At 44.1% G+C, this 6,011-nt stretch overlaps 1 long non-coding RNA gene across 2 annotated transcripts in view; it reads right to left on the bottom strand.

Annotated features, from left to right (window-relative positions):
* Nucleotides 1-6,011, bottom strand: part of LOC309383025 — a 904,876-nt gene that overhangs the window by 777,088 nt on the left and 121,777 nt on the right. The window lies entirely within an intron of this gene.

Raw genomic sequence — 6,011 nt, 5'->3', positions numbered from 1 at the left:
CCAGGTCATGGTTGTCCCAAAGGAAGATTTTTTTCAAAAGGCGACTGGACTTCATTTGTTTGTTTGTTTTTTGTTTTGTTTTCTGGTTTTTTTTTTCCTTGCTCAAAGAATTTCCGCTTCTTAATAATAATAATAATAAATAATAATAAATTTGAATTTATTAGCCGCTCCCTCTCCAGACAGGACTCGGGGCGGCGTACAATAAAGCATATAAAACATAAAACATATGTGCAAACACATAGACATCCAAATACACACATATACAAAGACATACATGCACGGAGGAGGTAACAAATTACATCACATTTAGACAATTAAAAGTCACCATTAAAATACCCCATTAGTAATACCACAATTTAAAATTTAAAAGGACTGTCAGGAGGAATAAGAAAAAATTTACGGTTGAGCCAGGCCAGATAATTGAAAGAGGTGGGTCTTCAGCTGTACACGGAAGGAGCGGAGATCGGAAGTAATCCTGATGTCACGGGGGAGGTCATTCCACAGGGCTGGGCCCATCACAGAGAAGGCTCTGCTCCTGGGTGTCGCCCCCCGACACTGTTTAGCGGACGGCACCCGAAGAAGTCCCTCTCTGTGTGAGCGGATTGGTCGTAGGGATGTATGGGGCAGGATGCGATCCTGCATGTAACTAGGTCCTGTGCCATGAAGCGCTTTAAAGATCATAATCAAAACCTTGAAACGCACTCGGAAGACTACAGGAAGCCAGTGCAGCTCGCGCAGGAGAGGTGTTACAGGGGAGTATCTAGTCCTCCCCATAATCACCCGCGCGGCCGCATTCTGGACCAACTGCAGTCTCCGAGTGCATCTCAAGGGAAGCCCCATGTAGAGAGCATTGCAGTAGTCCAGGCGAGACGTCACCAGCGCATGGGTGACTGTGCGTAGGGCATCCCGGTCCAATAAGGGGCGCAATTGGCGCATCAGGCGAACCTGATGGAACGCCCCCTTTGCCACGGCTGTTCCATGGTCATCCATGGACAGCCGGGCATCCAGGAGGACGCCCAAATTGCGCACCCGTTCCATGGGGGCCAGTTGCTCGCCCCCAATGGCCAGAGATGGAAGCAACTGGTTGAACCGGGAGGCCGGAAGCCACAGCCACTCCGTCTTGGAAGGGTTGAGTTTTAGTCGGTTGCCATCCATCCAGACCCGTACGGCCTCCAAACACCGGGACATCATTTCAACGGCCTCGTTGGGGTGGTTCGGGGTGGAAATGTATAGCTGAGTATCATCAGCATACAGATGATATCCCACCCCAAAACCACGGATGATCTCGCCCAGCGGTTTCATGTATGTGTTGAACAGGAGAGGCGAGAGCACCGACCCCTGTGGCACCCCACATGTGAGGGGGCTCCGGGTCGATCTCTGCTCCCCTGCCAACACACGTTGCGTCCGGCCAGAGAGGTAGGAGCCAAACCACCGTAAAACGGTGCCCCTGACTCCCAGCCCCTCTAGCCGGTGCAACAGGATACCATGGTCGATGGTATCGAACGCCGCCGAGAGATCTAATAGGACCAGGATAGAGGAACAACCCCTATCTCTGGCCCTCCAGAGATCATCAACCAACGCGACCAAGGCCGTCTCCGTGCTGTGCCCGGGTCGGAAGCCGGACTGGCGCGGGTCTAGATAATCATTCTCCTCCAGGTGACGTGGAAACTGTTGTGCCACCACACTCTCTACAACCTTCGCTAAAAAGGGAAGGTTGGAGACTGGACGATAATTGACTAGATCCGTTGGGTCCAGGGAAGGCTTCTTGAGCAGGGGCCTCACAACCGCCTCTTTCAAGGCGGCCGGTAGAAACCCCTCACCCAACGAAGCGTTCACTAGGCCCAGGAGCCAGTCGCGCGTAACCTCCCAGGATGCCAGTACAAGCCAGGAGGGACACGGGTCCAATAAACATGTGGTAGGACGCAGACGTCCACGCAACCTGTCCAAATCCTCGATGGCAACCGAGTCAAACTCCTCCCAGAACGGTCCCTCAAGACTCGCCTCGGGCGTCTCCACTGGACCACTGAAAGGGGCCCATCCCATCCGGATTTGAGCGACTTTGTCCTGTAGATATTTCCCAAACTCCTCTGCTCTGCCCTGTAAAGGGGCTTCCCGCGGTCTCTCAAACAAGAGGGAGCGAGTCACCCGAAACAGGGCGGCAGGGCGGTTATCCAAGAAACATCTTCAAGAAAAAACAAAGAAAGTCCAGTCACCAGTCCAGTTTTGAAAAAAATACCTTTGGGAATATCTAGCCTTCCCTTCCCAATGTGAGGGGCCTTTCCATGCACCTTTTGCATTTGGTGGTCAAAGTATTTGAGCTTCAGCTTCAGTATCTGTTCTTTCAAAGGATAGTCAAGGTTGATTTCTTTTAGCATTGATTTTTTTCTGAGGTATCTCCATGAAAACACTTCTATTGCATTTGGTGGGTTGGGCTGAGAGAGACCAGATCCCAAATCATCAGGAGGGGTCTTTAGTGGAGTGACATGCCCCCCCCCCAGGACTTGAATTGAGGTGTTTCCAGGCCAGATGCTTAAAACCAAACCTGTCTTCTGCACATAGCTGTGTTTTAGAAAGGCCACTCTTTGGGACAGCCAGTTGTTGTGATGTCTAAAAGACATCTGATGGTTGGCATATTCTACTTTTCATGGATATTTCCATGGATGGTTCTCAAATTACACTTTCACGGATACTCTGAAGAAATGTTTCCTACTCCACAAAATTCGCATTGTATTCATGTTTGTTTCTGAAGTTGCCTCAAGCTGTTTCCCATGACATGCATAGCTACATTTAGTCTGAAAACTGTAGCGATTTATTCCATTTTCTCCGGCTTGTGCAACACATGGAATCAACGAACCAACAGCAGCAAACTTCAGACAACAGACTATAGTAGTTAATGGCCACTTTGTGTTGATGGAAGCCACATGGTTTGTCACGACACACATCACTTGCTACTCCTCTCCCCCTTGCAGAAGACTGTCAATATAGTCTCTGTATGGAAAGGTGCCTGTCTAGGATAGTACATTTTGACTTCTGCTACTTCCCAGGAGGTATAGCTAGCATTCTGCCTCTTTCCCTGCCCCAAGCCGTGTTGCTATGCTTGAGCGTTTTGTTCATCATCAACAGTCATTCACCAGACCTTAAGCACATGGCCAAAAACATGTTCACACAATATATATTAAACCCTAAAGGTGGGTTATCACAATGCAGGTGTTGTGTTCATGTGGCCCGAGATGCCTCACTAGTCCTTGGCTACATCAGAGACATTTTTAATGTAGAAAAAGCAAGCCCAAGTCTGTGTGTGTTGCTGTGTGTGTGCGCGTGTGCATAAACTCCAAGGATTGAAGACTTGTATGTCAGCCGAAGCGGACAGCCAAACAGAAAATACAAGCCATTAAAAAGGCTGTTGAATGAAGAGCAATAACTTCTATCGGAGATGCATTAAGGCTACTTTGTCAGTGTGTGAAGATAACAGCCTGTCTTTTTGGTACCTTTGGGGTACTTAGAAATTGCATTATTTATGGGCAAAGCACTATTTCTTCTACAAAGCAATAGGGAATAGAAAAAAAAAACCGCTGCTCTTTTTTGCCTTGTTTCTCTTTCCTCCAAACCTGTTAATTCGCTCTAGGCATGTTTTATTTTTTTCCTCTTGGTTCACTTGTAAGCCTTCTTACAAGTGATTTCGTTGTGTGCAAATGCTTGTAACTCCCAGATACCCTGTTGTATCTTGAAGATGGGCACCCCCTCAGCCGTTTCACCCTAAGGCAGAAGAAAAAGCTGTTTGCATTGATTCACCTATAGGGAAATCTATCCTCCTCAACTTAGGAGAGAAAAAAATGAGAGAAATATAATTTGTGATGGTACCAAAAGTACATCTTTTACTCTGTTATATTTTAGCTTATTCCTCAAAGTTATTGGTGGCTTTACGTAAAGGAATAAAAGACAGAATGTTTTCTTAAAATGGCTTCTTAAAATCTTATTTAAAGATTCTAGGCTCCTGATGCTCATCTAGAAACAATTGTCTTGATGTTAAGTAATATGTACAGCAGCACACATCAAATCATATTAATCTGTAGGGTATTTTTATCATTAAGTGCTGTACCTTATGATTCATGACGAATGTATCTTGTCTTTTTATCTACACTGAGAGCATATGCACCAAAGACAAATTCCTTGTGTGTCCAATCACACTTGGCCAATGAAAAATTCTATTTTTTTTTTATCCATGAACACCTCAGGATATGATGCTGAACCTATTTTAGGTGGGATCCACTTTAGATAGAACACGATCACTACAGGATAAAGGGTTTCTTCAATAGGAAATGCTTTTTTCTTGGCTCCATGTGTTTCACAATCTGCTTGGGCCTTATCTGGTCACTATATGTTCTTGTAGCTTCCTGACTGGAGTACTAGAATATGAGACTCCCCATGAGGCATTTTAATTAGCTCAGTTGAAGATTCTGGTGCTTTTGAAGAAGGCAGCACTTGAAAGTAAGAAGGCCACAACATAGGCTGCCAACTCTTTGAAGGCTATTTGATGGTGTACTCTGATCTCCCAAGAACTGTAAATCAATGACAGACATTTTAAACCTATTTTGGGGTCTGGAAGTGAATTAAAGGTGGGCATGAGCCGTAGTGGCGCAATGGTTAGAGTTCAGTACTGCAGGCTACTTCAGCTGACTGCTAGCTGCAGTTCAGCAGTTCAAATCTCACCGGCTCAAGGTTGACTCAGCCTTCCATCCTTCCGAGGTGGGTAAAATGAGGACCCAGATTATTGGGGGCAATAGGCTGACTCTGTAAACCGCTTAGAGAGGGCTGTAAAAAGCACTACGAAGCGGTATGTAAGTCTAAGTGCTATTGCTATTGCATAAGGATCCCGCGAAAGCTTTTCACAAGCCTTAAAAACAAGTTGCCCAAATTCAGCAGCACAATCTCATCGTGCTGCATCACCTGCAGCCCATGGACTGCCTATTCCTACTTATAATGATGGAAGAACTCAAAAAGCTCAAGCAGCATCTCTTCAGTAACAGCTGCCAGTTTGCGTCTCTATAGTTATTATAGTTATTATTATAGTTAAACTATGAAAACCATATTGGGAAACGGTGCTTCCACCGTAGCGCTGTATGGTTTAGAAGGCCCTATCCAAACAGTGTTCCTGCATGCCAGTAAAAGAACAGGATCTTAATAAGTTCACATTTTCCAGTCTATTCTAGTTCCATGTTTATCATTCCATTGCCAAGCAAAATATCATTTGCAGAAATACTTTTAACGTTCATATTTATCTTTATCACTTTTACATGTTTGTTTTTCCATATAAGAAGTTAAAATAAACATCCCAGGTTCCTTTTCTTACTATCCCATACACTTATTTTGTATTGTCACCACCCTATTTTTTCTTTTCTTTTTACCCTCTCTCCCTTCTCTACTTTCTTCCTCTTCTCCTTTTTTTTCCTACTTCCCTTACCTCTCTCCTACTCTCTTCCTCTTCCCTCTTCTACCCTCCCTCCTTTCTATTCCTTCCCTCCTTCCTCTCCTTTCCTCTTTCTTCCTTCTCTCCCCTTTCCTCTCTTCTCTTCTCCTACTTTCTTCCTTTTTTCTGTTGTTGTGCTTGTCTCTTTTCAGCTCTGAACTGGTGTATTTTCGGGATGGTATTCCCGCAAACCCTCTTATAATTTTATACTTATCCTTCCCTATTGCCTTTTCTTCATTATCATATCCTAACTATTTTTTTCCTCAATATCTCATTCTTGAACATATATACCAATACTTTCTTTTCTATAACAATAGAATAACTATGTGAATGTATATCTATAACTATATATAAGAGAATAAAAATAAAAAACTTTTTATAAAAAAAAGAAATACTTATAAACTAATTTAATCAAGTATTTTATTTATTTATTTATTTATTTTATTTCATACATGGCAAATCAAGCCTGTTTTTAGACCATATTAAACATTCTACTTTTCTTGCATTTTAGAATAGTGGGAATTTGGAATTATCTCTAGGCACC

This window comes from Natrix helvetica, assembly GCF_964273705.1.
Source record: "Natrix helvetica genome assembly, chromosome: 1".
Lineage (NCBI taxonomy): Eukaryota > Metazoa > Chordata > Lepidosauria > Squamata > Natricidae > Natrix > Natrix helvetica.
This window is presented reverse-complemented; position numbering and strand designations above follow the sequence as displayed.